Source organism: Protopterus annectens, chromosome 7.part0 (assembly GCF_019279795.1).
Source record: "Protopterus annectens isolate FY-2018-M chromosome 7.part0, PAN1.0, whole genome shotgun sequence".
Taxonomy (NCBI): Eukaryota; Metazoa; Chordata; order Ceratodontiformes; family Protopteridae; genus Protopterus; species Protopterus annectens.
This window is the reverse complement of record NC_056739.1, coordinates 1,750,527,223-1,750,539,722: the sequence shown is the minus strand read 5'-3', so window position 1 is coordinate 1,750,539,722 and position 12,500 is coordinate 1,750,527,223. Positions and strand designations below refer to the sequence as shown.

At 44.0% G+C, this 12,500-nt stretch overlaps 1 protein-coding gene across 1 annotated transcript in view; it reads right to left on the bottom strand.

Moving 5' to 3' along the window:
- IDH2 (isocitrate dehydrogenase (NADP(+)) 2) overlaps nt 1-12,500 on the bottom strand; it is a 286,718-nt gene that overhangs the window by 224,046 nt on the left and 50,172 nt on the right. The window lies entirely within an intron of this gene.

Sequence of the window (12,500 nt, the reverse complement as noted above, 5' to 3'; positions counted from 1 at the left end):
CTCTCTACCTACATCAGTACATGATTAATGACACAGTCAAAACTTCTTAAAATCAAGTGTGCTTTGTTTGGCTTTCTTCAGTTACACAATGTATTATTAAAATGATGCTATGGCTGATCTTGCTCTGCAGCACTGACATCAGTCAGCACAATCTGAAACACTGAGGCAGTGCAAGCAGGCATGAAATTCAAGCCAAAAACTAGTTAAAATTTGCAACAAACAGAAAATGTATGGAAATGCTAACAAATAAAATAAAAAAGGCACACAACCATATAAAATTACTAACAAACATTTTACCATTAGTTTAACCCATCCTTATGGTAGCCCAGCTCTTGATCATAAAGTGGGCACCACAGACTTAAACGGTTACCCAATAAAGACACCATTAACCAAAGGAGGTTTATTAATATTTACATAGCTTAATTACAATCTTCTTTTTCTGCTTTCGGCTTTTCCCATTTAGGGGTCGTGACAGTGGATCACCTGTCCGCTCATGATTGGCAATGGAGTTTGTGTTGAGTTGCCAGCCCGGTGCCCAACCTTCCACAGAAAGCACACACATGCAAGCACTCACGCCTAGGGCCAATTTAGAGAGTGTCCAATCCACCTACAGCATGTCTTTGGGATGTGGGAGGAAACCGGAGCATTAATACAGGAGGGTCAACTAAAATGACTTGAAAAAAGTAGGTACACAGTACTATCACATATAGGTGTGTGTGTGTGTGTATATATATATATATATATATATACACATATATATACATATATACATACACACACATATACACACACACACACGTATATGTATGTATGTATGTGTTTATATTTTATATACACACACGTGTATATGTAAGCAACAAAATAATTACCACAGTCACCACAGCCAGGGTAACAAAATGTACAACGCCAGTAAAATAGAAGATTTTCTTTATCTTCTATTTTAGTGGTGCTGTACATTGTTACCCTGGCCGTGGTGACTGTGGTAATTATTTTGTTGCTTGGAACTTTCGTGTTACACAGTTCTTATACACACACACACACACACACACACACACACACACACACACAACCTGAGAAAAGATTTTCTACCAGGCCTGCGCACACTGCCTTGATGTCGTATGACTACTGTCATAGAACTAGGCAGTGGTTAACTTTGTATTCAACCCTTTTTTTCTTTCAAGACCAATTCGACTTAATTTGATATTTAGGTTTTGTGTGTGAGATTTTTTTCATAAAGGTTGATTTAAAATCTCTTTGAATTCTGTGGTAACAGGCTGCAATTATCCTTTCCTTTTAGAATTTGTTATTCATTTGCAGCTGAAAAATGGATTCTTAAATGTGTATGCCATTAAGTATTTGCAATAGCACAAGTATCTTGTCAGTGTAGTACAGCTATGTATATTTAAAGGTAGCATCCGATAACACTGGTGTGATCGGTGTTCCTCATGTCAAAAGCTTGAATATTTGCTTACCATTATTAGCAGTACAACTAGACTTGCTGATTATGACTGCACTTGTGCAATTAGCAGTTTTCAGAACTGGTACATATACTAAATGACTGAACTGATGGGATAAATAATGTTAAGCAAAGAGCAAATAGAACACATTTAAGAAAGGAAGGCTATGTTGTCTAAATATCATTCAACCCACACTGAACAAAAAAATACCACTGACAACTTTGGAATTATGGATATATGGATTCAGCAATTTGGGGATTCAGAGCATAAAGAAGGGAAAAAATGACAAAGTTCACAACAAATAATTAAAAATATAAACTGATCAAAAGCCAAAAAAGCATATTAAAAAGGATGCTACTTTTTATGTAACACACCAATTACAGGGAATGATATAATTTGTCTATAGCATAATTTTTCCAAAAGAGAATGTAGGGGGGAAAAAAAAAAAGACCAGAGGGAGGTGAAAAGGAAGAAATCAAAATTGAATGTGGAAGAGTTGAAAAATATTACTGTTAAGAAAAAAAGGAGGAGAAAGAAACGTTGATGGCATGGCTCAAGTTGTGGATGTACAAAGCCAGCTGGATGAGAAATGTATGCCTGCAAATTTAGTAAGTAATGAAAAGCGGGCTTAATAAGACTAATAGTGCTGAAGTTCATTCCTTTGCAACAATTGATGGAGCAGACTTTCCTGAATAAGTTGAAAATTCTTCAGATTTGGTCAAAAAAAGATATTCTTGTAACTGAACATTCAATTATTAGAGGAACTGATACTTAACATCTGCAAAGTTAATGAACATCAAATAGGGTTATGCTTGCCAAGAGCAAAAACAAGAGGATGTGAAAAAGGCCTTAGAACATCTTAAACGTTAAGTATGCATTTCTATTTATGTAGTTACAAATTATCTGATCCACAAAGCCTCTGTTTGTACGAACTTATAGTCCTCTTAAACAGCTTAGCTTGTACAGCTAGCTCTTCGGATGTATTTTTCATAAATCACAAAGAACGCAGAGTAAGGTCAATGCGTATGAAAAGATTTTTTGGGTAAATGCCTACATGAAAAAAATGTCTGTAGAGCACCTGAGCCTAACTTTGGGCACATGTATTTAGACAAGATGGTGTGCACTTGTCAAGATCAGGGAAAATAATTTTTGCAGCATTTGTCAACATTTGACAAACGCAAGGCAGGATATTTGCCAGGTTGAAACGGTTCACATATGCATTCAACGCTAGCAGCATTCTTTTTTTTTTTTTTTGGAAAATTTGCTACTTTCTCACAAGGCTGATATTGTTATTTCTGAAACATGGTTAAAGAACAAGGAAACCAGTTCTGCCAGGGTATAACCGTTTTTTACTCTAACAGACATTCTAACAAAATCAGGTGGAGGTGCCGATAGGAATTATAGATTGTTATGACATCTGTGATTATTACACATTCAATAACACCAGTACTGCAGACTGTATAACTGTGGCAAAGACAAACGTGGAATATACAACTATAAAAGTGTACAGACCATCAAAGTCAAGTGCTGATGACCTAGAGGAAGTCATACCTCTTGCATGACACACAGGCACAGGAGGAGATAACACTGGCTGCGGACTTAAATTGACCAGAAACAGACTGCAATAATACTGATTCAACAACATTACTCAGAAAATTATTTAAAACGTCTGTTTAGGAACAATTGCAGACTGTAATAAAGTTGACCAGGGGACAGAACATACTAAATATTGTTTGTGTTCCTAAGAAAATTACTGCTACTTCATGTCAAGTTTTAGCAATGTTGATATGCAGAGATCACAAGGTTATAATGTTTAATTTTTTGCTAGAGAATTCTTCCAAACTGAAATGTAAACCAATGTAAAATAACAGCCTATACAGAAGCAACAGTCACTATGTAAATTAAGGGGAGTGATGATTTCAGTGGAAAAACTGCAAAAGGAATGTGGAAACTTTTGAAAGATAAATTGTTTGAATGCAAAAATAAATAAAAATGTTTATCAGGATCTAGGCACACAACTTCAGAAGGATATATTTCCATAAGAGTAAGATATCTGATTAAGGTAAAAGAAAAATATAAGAAAGAGAAACTAGGTTGAACTACGCCTTTGAAAACTGAACTAAAGAGGGACAGAAATTAAACAGTGCGAGACAAGATCAAGAAAGTCTTTAAGAAAAAAATATTGAGCATAACAGGAAATTAGAAGTTATGTACTCACCATAACGTTCCATCTGAGTAGGTGTATTCATTTGTCTGCAACCTGTGGGTTATGGATCCGATATCGGATCCGAACCGGCATGGTTTACCAGCTATGGATCCAAGCTCTCAGCTCCTCCCCTCACCCATAATGCCCTGCTCTCCCTACATGACCTCAGATCGAGTTTGCCAACAGCATAAACACCCTGAAAAGGGTAACACAACATATGCAGGAAACTGAAAGGCCAGGGGATAGGAGGATGGTTGCAGACAAATGAATACACCTACTCAGATGGAGCGTTATGGTGAGTACATAACTTCTAAATCTGAAGTAGGAGATTCATTGTCTGCAACCTGTGGGACAGAGTCCCCAGCTACCTGAATCTTGGGCGGCCATCATGGAAGGATATTCCGAGCACCGGAGCCAAAGGATGCTCTACCCCTAGATGTAAGATCCAACTTGTAGTGGGAAATAAAGGTATGAGATGAAGCCCATGTGGCTGCTGCACAAATATCATCTAGAGGAATCCTAGCCCTAAAGGCTGCCGATGTAGAGACTGACCGGGTTGAATGGGCATGAACACCCTCCGGTGCGGGCCTTCCCGAAGCTTGATAAGCTAGTAAGATACATTGTGAAATCCAGCGAGATAATGAGACTTTGGAAATTGGCTTGCCCAAATTAAATTTAGCAAAGGAAATGAACAACTGGTCGGATTGTCTATGACCAGCAGTCCTGTTTAGATAAAATCTAAGTTGCCTGTGAACGTCTAAGGAATGAAGCTTGTATTCACCCTTGTTTTGATATTTCGGGAAGAAAACAGGGAGGTTAATGGATCGATTAATGTTTGCTTCAGAAGCTACCTTAGGAAGAAAGGACGGGTTGGTCCTGAGGTAAACACGGTCCGGATGAAAGACCAAGTAAGGAGGTTTAGCTGATAATGCTTGAAGCTCTGAGACTCTCTTGGCCGAAGTAATGGCTACTAAGAAGGCAGTCTTGAAAGATAAGAATTTCAGATCTACCGTAGCCACCGGTTCGAAGGGGGGGGGGGGGCGGTCAAGGCCTGAAGAACCAAGGAAAGGTCCCAAGGAGGAACCGCTTGCTTTATAGGGGGCCTGAGAAGAAAAGTACCTTTAAGGAAAATCTTACACAATTTGGCAGACATCAGTGGACTGGAGTCATGACCAATGTGATAATGAGAAATTGCCGCAAGTTGTACTTTTGACCATGGAACTGCTGGCACCATCATTAAAAAGAGTGGTTAAGAAGTCAAGCACCAAAGGGAGAGGAACTGTGAAGGGGTTTAGGCCTTGCCGCTCCGCCCACAAAGAGAACCGCTTCCACTTGCTACGGTAGACTTTCCTAGTGGATGGCTTATGAGCTGCCACCAGGATGGCCTTAACAGGGGACGAAATACCGGGAGTCCTGATCAGGAGTGGAACTGGAGCAGCCAAGCGGTCAGCTTGAGGTTGTCCAGGTTCGGAGGAGATAAGTGGGATGGATGAGAAATCAGATCCGGAATGGGATCTAGAATCCAAGGAGGATTCACTGAGTGAGACCTTAGGAAGGGGAACCAGATCTGTCGAGGCCAAAACGGGGCAATGAGGATCTTTCTGCACCCCAACCGAGAGGGGAACCAGATCTGTCGAGGCCAAAATGGGGCAATGAGGATCATTCTGCACCCCAACCGAGAGGCTTTCTGAAGAACTTAGCATCAGAGGCAAGGGGGGATAAGCATAAAGAAGACCGGGTGGCCAAGCATGCACCAGAGCGTCTCTTGGGGAACCTCCGGGAGGAGGTATCAGGGCAAAAAACTGTTGCATTTGGTGTTTGAGGGAGAAGCAAAAAGATCGCAACAAGGAGTTCCCCACTGTGCGAAGATGCGTTCCGCTACCTGAGTATTGAGAGACCACTCGTAGGGGGTGAGAATGATGCGACTGAGTTTGTCCGCCAGGATGTTGGACCGACCCGGAATATGCGTTGCTATGAGAAAGCGGTTGGTGGAGATTGCCCATTCCCACACTCTCATGGCTTCGACAAAGGGGGTAAGACCTGGTTCCTCCCTGTTTGTTGATATACCAGACAACAGACATGTTGTCCGATTGAATCGCAATTGTTCCCAAGGGAAGAAAGTCCTGAAGTGCTAGCAACGCTAAGAGCACTGCTCTCATCTCTAGAACATTGATATGCAGCGAGGTCTCTAAATCGTCCCACGTGCCTTAGGACCGTCCGGCCTGCAAAATGCCCCCCCCCACCCGAGGCGGGAGGCGTCCGTGGTCACTGTGGCGAGAGGGGGAGAGGCACAAAAGGGGCGGCCTCCGTGGAGATCTGGAGTGTGTAGCCACCACAGGAGGGACCGCCTGCACACTTTGCTGATCGCAATGGGATGATGCATAGGAAGAGCAAGATACGACCACTGAACCATGAGTGTCCATTGAAGGATACGCATATTGAACCTGGCGAGAGGAAGAAGCAATCGCCGCCATGGACCCTAGGGCCCTCAGGACCAACTCCGCCAGAACTGAGCTTGAGTGGAGAATGGCCCGCACCTGGAGCTGTAGGCTTTGCACTCTGTCCGCTGTGAGGAAGGCTCTCAATCTCCTCGTGTCTAACCTGGCACCTATAAAATCTATGAGCTGCGTGGGTGCTAGGTTGGATTTTTTTCTGTTTATCGTGATGCCCAGGCGTGGAGCAAGATGGAGAAAGGAGTCTCGCGCCAAGAGAAGTAGATGCCTTGTTGGGGTGGTGAGAAGCCAGTCGTCCAGGTAAGGAAAGACCTGCACCCCCTGAAGCCTCAGGTGGGCCGCTACCACTGCTAATACTTTGGTGAACACCCTGGGGGCTGTGGTGAGACCAAAGGGGAGGACCCGGAATTGGTAGTGACTGGCTCCCAGCCGAAAGCGGAGAAACCTCCTGGAGCGCCTGTCCATTAGTATGTGGTAGCACGCATCCTTGAGGTCTATGGAGCACATCCAGTGGTTTTCTCCCAGAAGGGGAGAATAGACTGCAATGTAACCATTCGAATTTCTTCTTGGGAACTGCCAGGTTCAAAAGAGAAAGGTCTAAAATTGGTCTTAGATCCCCCGTCTTTTTTGGCACTAAAAAGAACCTGGAGTAGAACCCTAATCCGATCTGGTCTGGGGGCGAGCTGGATCACTCTTTTCTTTAGCAGCTGGCCAATTTCTGCCAAAGCGGCCTCCCACTGACCGGGTGGAACGTCGGGGAGGGACTGCAATTTTGGCAAGTGAAGAAAGGGGATACGGTATCCTCTGGGTATGATCTGGAGAACCAAGCGGTCTGATGTTATGGACTCCCATGCCGCTAGGTGCTCCGAAAAACGTCCCCAGACTGCCTCCAGAGTGGAGCAGCCGGGCAACCCCTCAGGGCTGCTGCGCGGGCCGTTCAGAGAAGGGTTCTCTGGACCCGAAGTTCCTGGTAGCCCCTCTGCCCCTAGGGCGGCGTCCTCCCTGTCCTCCACTGCCACGGAAGGACTGGTTGTCCGGAGCAGGCTGGGACTGCTGCGACTTCCGGAACCACATCTTCTTCTGACCCTTTTGGTTCCTAGAATAGGGCCTCTGGGGTGCAGAGAAGCGGATTCCGACGGCAGATAGCGTCTTCCCGTCCTTTTTGCTCTGGGTCAAAGTGTCGCGAACAGTTTTTCCAAAGAGGGCAGAACCATCGAAAGGGGCGTTCGCAAATGATGCCTTGAAGGGCTCCGAGAAATCGCAATGACGGAGCCGGGCCTGACGTCTAGTAACTAGGCCTGCCCCTGCGGCTCTAGCGGCACCTTCCGTAGCATGGGACAGTAGCATAGAGGTATTAGTGACGGACCTGAGAGTGGCCATACGGGTGGAGTGCAGCACTTTGTCCTCCTCCGACATGGACTCTGGGGGGGATGCAGCGTATTCTTTTATAAGATCGTGCATCCTAATCACATGTGCCAGGTAGTTCAGTGCCCTCACAGAGAAGGTCGCTGAACTAAACATCCGCTTCCCTAAGCGGTCCATCATCCGAGACTCCTTGCTCGGGGGATGGACTGAGGGACTCTCCTGAGCAAGTTCCCTCTTGGTGGCCGCCGCCGTCAACATGGCATCTACCGGAGGCCCCTTACTCCAATGGGCACGGTCAGCCGGGGGACTGAGGATACAGTCGGGCCTTTTGGGATTGGCTCCACGGTGTCAGGTTCCTTCCACGCCCTGGTGGTAATGAGGTCCACCAGGGGGTCGGGCAGGAGGACACCCAAGAGGTAGACTGGCCCGCTTCAAATGCCTCCAAGAACACGGACTCGTCCGAGGAAGACTTGGGGCAGACCACCCCTTATGCGGAGCATTTCCATGATGTCTCCAAATGAGACATCCTCGGTGATCTTGGGAGCCTTCCCTTCCTCCAAGTCCGTGTCTTCTGTGAGAGACTCGGGAGTCAATGTGCCTCCTTTGCACGTATGTTTGCGGGAACATCCTCCGGGGGCTGTCAGAGGACTCCTGAAACAGTGACCTGTTCCAGGGAACAGCTTGGGAGCAAAGGAGCGGGCTGTCCCAAGGGCCGGATGGTGGAAGCCTGACCCAGTGCAGATGGAGCGCGGGACGGAGCCGAAGCAAGTGCCGGGGGTCCGGAGACCCTCAACAGGGCCCTCTCCACTACGTCAAAAGCCGAAGGGGAGCCGACCTCGACCAAAGGATCCGACAATCTGCTCCCCCTCGGATCCGAGGAGTGGATCGGAGCCGGCGCCGAAGCACTGGGATCCGAAGGGACAGTGCGCTCCGACACAGACGGCGCCGAAGGAGCACTGATCCCCCCGGATCCGAAGCACTCGAGGGCAGGGTCGGATCCGAAGTACCAAGTGCTATCGGCGCCGACCCACCCCCGGCTCCGAAGCTGCTCGGCTCCAACGGCTCAGAGCCCGGGTAGTGGGTCGGAGAAGGAGCAATTGGCTTAAAGAAAGGGGTCGAGCTCCCCCCCCAGAGGGGGGGGTGGCAAGAGCACTCCCATCTGCATCTGGGCCTGGATGAACCTTCTCATCATCCGGTCCAGATCAGCGTCTGACAGGCTATACGTCGATCTCGGCGAGGCTACCGAGGTAGGCCTAGAGTGCCTCCTGGATAGCCTCGACGGAGATCGGGTCTCCTCCTCCTCAGGTCCCGGTGAGAAACACACAGGTGACCGGAGCCGAGGAGGGAGAACTGCAGACAAGGAGGCGGAGGAGAAGCCGCTTGGCTGGCGGGGCCGAAACAGAGGCCTCGGCCCGCCGCTTATGGTGCTTCTCCCTCCAGTCCTTCTTTCTTGCTTCCCTCTCCTCCGAACCACTACAGGGAGGTTGAGTCCCAGGAGGAGGAGGGGGAGCCGGAGAGGAGACAACCGTGAAGCGGTTACCCCGAAGGAGCGGAGGCCGAAGCCAAGTCCGGTGGCAAAAGACCCGCCAAGACAAGCTTGGACCTCCGCTCCTTCAATGCCCTGGGGTTGAACCCTGCACAAATGGAACATCCAGAAGTGAGGTGTTCAACCCCAAGGCATCTAACGCACAGAGTGTGGCCATCAGCCGGGGAAAGCTTATGGCCACACTCGGAGCACTTAGAGAACACAGCTTTGGGTTGTTCAGACATCCCAAAGTACAAAAAAGAAGTTACTTAAACTAAGGGTAAAAGTAAAGTAACTAAAGCACACAACAGGCCCAAACACACACTACGCTACCAGCGAGGGGAGGGAAGGTAAAAATTTAATTTAAAACACTACAAGTATAATACAGTAATAGGGAAACCTAAACTTCCACACAACTTTCACACAAAAATACAATTTTTAACCCTCTAAATACTTGAAAAAGAGCACTTAGCTGAAGAGCTTAGAAGCACAAAATCTGGTCACCAGCGCGGCAAACAAGATCTGGGGTCATGTAGGGAGAGCAGGGCATTATGGGTGAGGGGAGGAGCTGAGAGCTTGGATCCATAGCTGGTAAACCATGCCGGTTCGGATCCGATATCGGATCCATAACCCACAGGTTGCAGACAAATGAATCTCCTACTTCAGATCTATTTTATAGCTACAAAACATGGTGTAGTACAAGTAAAAAGAGATACAAAAATGTGTGTAGATTCTAAACTTTACTCTCAGACAATAGGTTATTAAATCTATTTACAAAATTTTTTGCAAAGCAGTTTGGCTCCACAAAGGGGGTGATAAATTGTCCTAGTCACATCCAAGTAACCTCAAATATTGAAATCAAATTATATTATATTGAAAGAACTATGCAAACTAGATGCAAACAGTGGAGGAGATGGAATTAGTAATAATGACCAGAGAATATCAGTTATTTACTATGTCTTCTAAATATGGGGAAGTTCTCAACACTGGAAACATGCACTTGTTAATTCCCTTTCACTTAAGACAGGTTTAATACAAACCCAGAGTCATACAGACCCCATAAGTTTGCTTTCACGCTGTGGAAAAATGGAGATGGTTTTATTGGATAAATTGTCAGAACTGGAAAGGTTGGGACTTGAAACCATATATCTGCATACATATGTTGAAAACTATTACTACCTGTAACATGATGTTTTATAACAGAGGAATATGGACTGGCTCGCTGAACACATAAGCAGGTTATGATTGAAACATGGATGCCAAGAAATTCACTTCAAGAGCAAGGCTCGAGAGGTGAATCTTGGCATTTATGTTTAAGAACACAAAAGTTAAGGTTATGAGAGGTGAAATGATCATAATTTTGCAGTGCATGGAGCTTTACTGCTATGTGTTTTGCCAGCTTTCAAAGCTGTAAGACAAACACTTAACTGATGTTGTCAGAAAGCTAGTATAATGCTGTATTACACTATAATGTTGTATGACACGTTTACACTTACCTTTCATGCCTCTCCATTGTCCATATTTTCACAGAACATCTAGATTACTGCTTCATATTTTTGGTTTGTTCCTCTTAAAAATCTATGGTTTTCGGACAATCCACTGAGGACTGCAGTAACTAAATAATGACATGCATCTGAGTTTCAGAGTTCGTATCCTTCAGAAAATACATGCAAACACAAATCTCTTTATTCTAGCAAGTTTCAAAGACCACTACAGAAACTTGGGGACAGGTTACCAGAATGGACAACAGGCAGAAACAATTTCTTATTTTGCCGCTGCCATTTGCTGGTCAGTACAGGCAGATTTTACTGCTTAGTGTGGGACCTGACCTTAACTTTGTCAGGAGGTGCTTAACATTTGTCAAGGTCAGGTCATGCACCATTCTGGCACTCAACTGGTTTGTCTTTCTAAATATATTGGGAGTGTAAATCAGCAAGCTCCACGTACTACAATATAACAGCCATGAATGAAAAACTATGTAAATTACATCACAGCACAATTTAACTTCAGCATTAGATAGGGTCAAGAACAAAACACTGATAAATATAGCCAAACTAGGTATTGATGCAATCTTGATAAGATAAGAAAGTTGTATTGCCTACAAATAGGACATGGCAAGTATCATACAGCAACTGGACAGGTGAAATTCAAGGTTACAGTCCCACCGGGCTCTATCCTAGGTCCTTACTTGTTTAGGCTGCATCTTTCAGACCTATATTTTTCATCGGAGATGTTTTACAATCTGCATGCTGACTTGAAAAATAGGTAAGCTGACTGCATTTATTAAAGATAGGGCATGCCTGCAAAAGTTGACCATTTTGGCACAAGAGAATAACATACTGATAAATACATCAAAAACTAAGCATATGAGATTTGGGAAACAAAGTGAAAGGTGAATATTTAACAGCAAACAGCAACAAACAATAGATTCATTTAAGGACTTTGGTACATCCATTTTTTTCTAATCATATCAACAAATTGGTTAATAAAATTATGGAACTACAAAATGTGTAAAAACATTTACAAAGTCTAGGAAATCAGAAATGACAGCCATATTTATATTAGACCCAAACGACGGTATGGAACATATAAGAAAAACGAGCATGAGTAAAATTGGAAAGAGTACAGCAGAAATATACCAATGGCATCCGTGAATGTGAAAATCATTATGAAAGACTAAAATATTTGAACTTGTACAGAGTCGCATAGACAGTTAAGAAGACACAGTACTCCGTTGTATAGGGCATTTAGAGACATCTACCTCTGTGAATATTTGGACTATCAAAAAGTAGTAGAGTCAGACAGCATTTTGTCCAAATTTTCAGAAAAAAGGGAAATTTTTTTTAAGGTGGGACCTTGACCCATAACTTTTAGGGGGTTTAACCCTTTTTAAAAACTTTAAAGGGAAAATTGGCCCCCGGCCAAAAAAAATAATTTTGGGATCGCAACCCGGGGTTTTTTAAACCCTTAAGGGGAAAATTGAAAAAATTTTGGGGGGGTTTAAACCCTTTAGGGCCAACCCCAATTTTCCAAACTGGGGTTTTAAAAATTTGGAAAAAAAAAGGGGTCCCCCATAAAAAAACACCGGGGAAACGGAAAAATTTAAGGGCCAAAAATTTTAAACCCTTTTTAGGGGGAAAACAAAAATGTAAAAAAAATTTTTGGGGAAATTTTTTAAAAGGAAAACTTGATTTAATAAAGAAGGGGGGAAAAAAAGGGGGTTTTTAAACCAAAAGCCAAACGGGGTTTTTTTTTCCCCTTTTTTTTAACCCTAATTTTTTTTAAAAAAAAAAATTTAAAACGGGCGGGAAAAAGGGAAGCCCTTTTAAAAGCCCGGTGAAAATTAAAAGGAAAAATAAAAGGGATCAAAAAACCCAACATTAAGGGAAAAAATTTTGAAAGAAAAATTTTAACCCCCAAAAAAAAACCCCCTTTTAAGCCCTTTTTAAATTTTTTAAAAATTTCCCCTTGGTTTTAAAAAAAAAACAAAAATT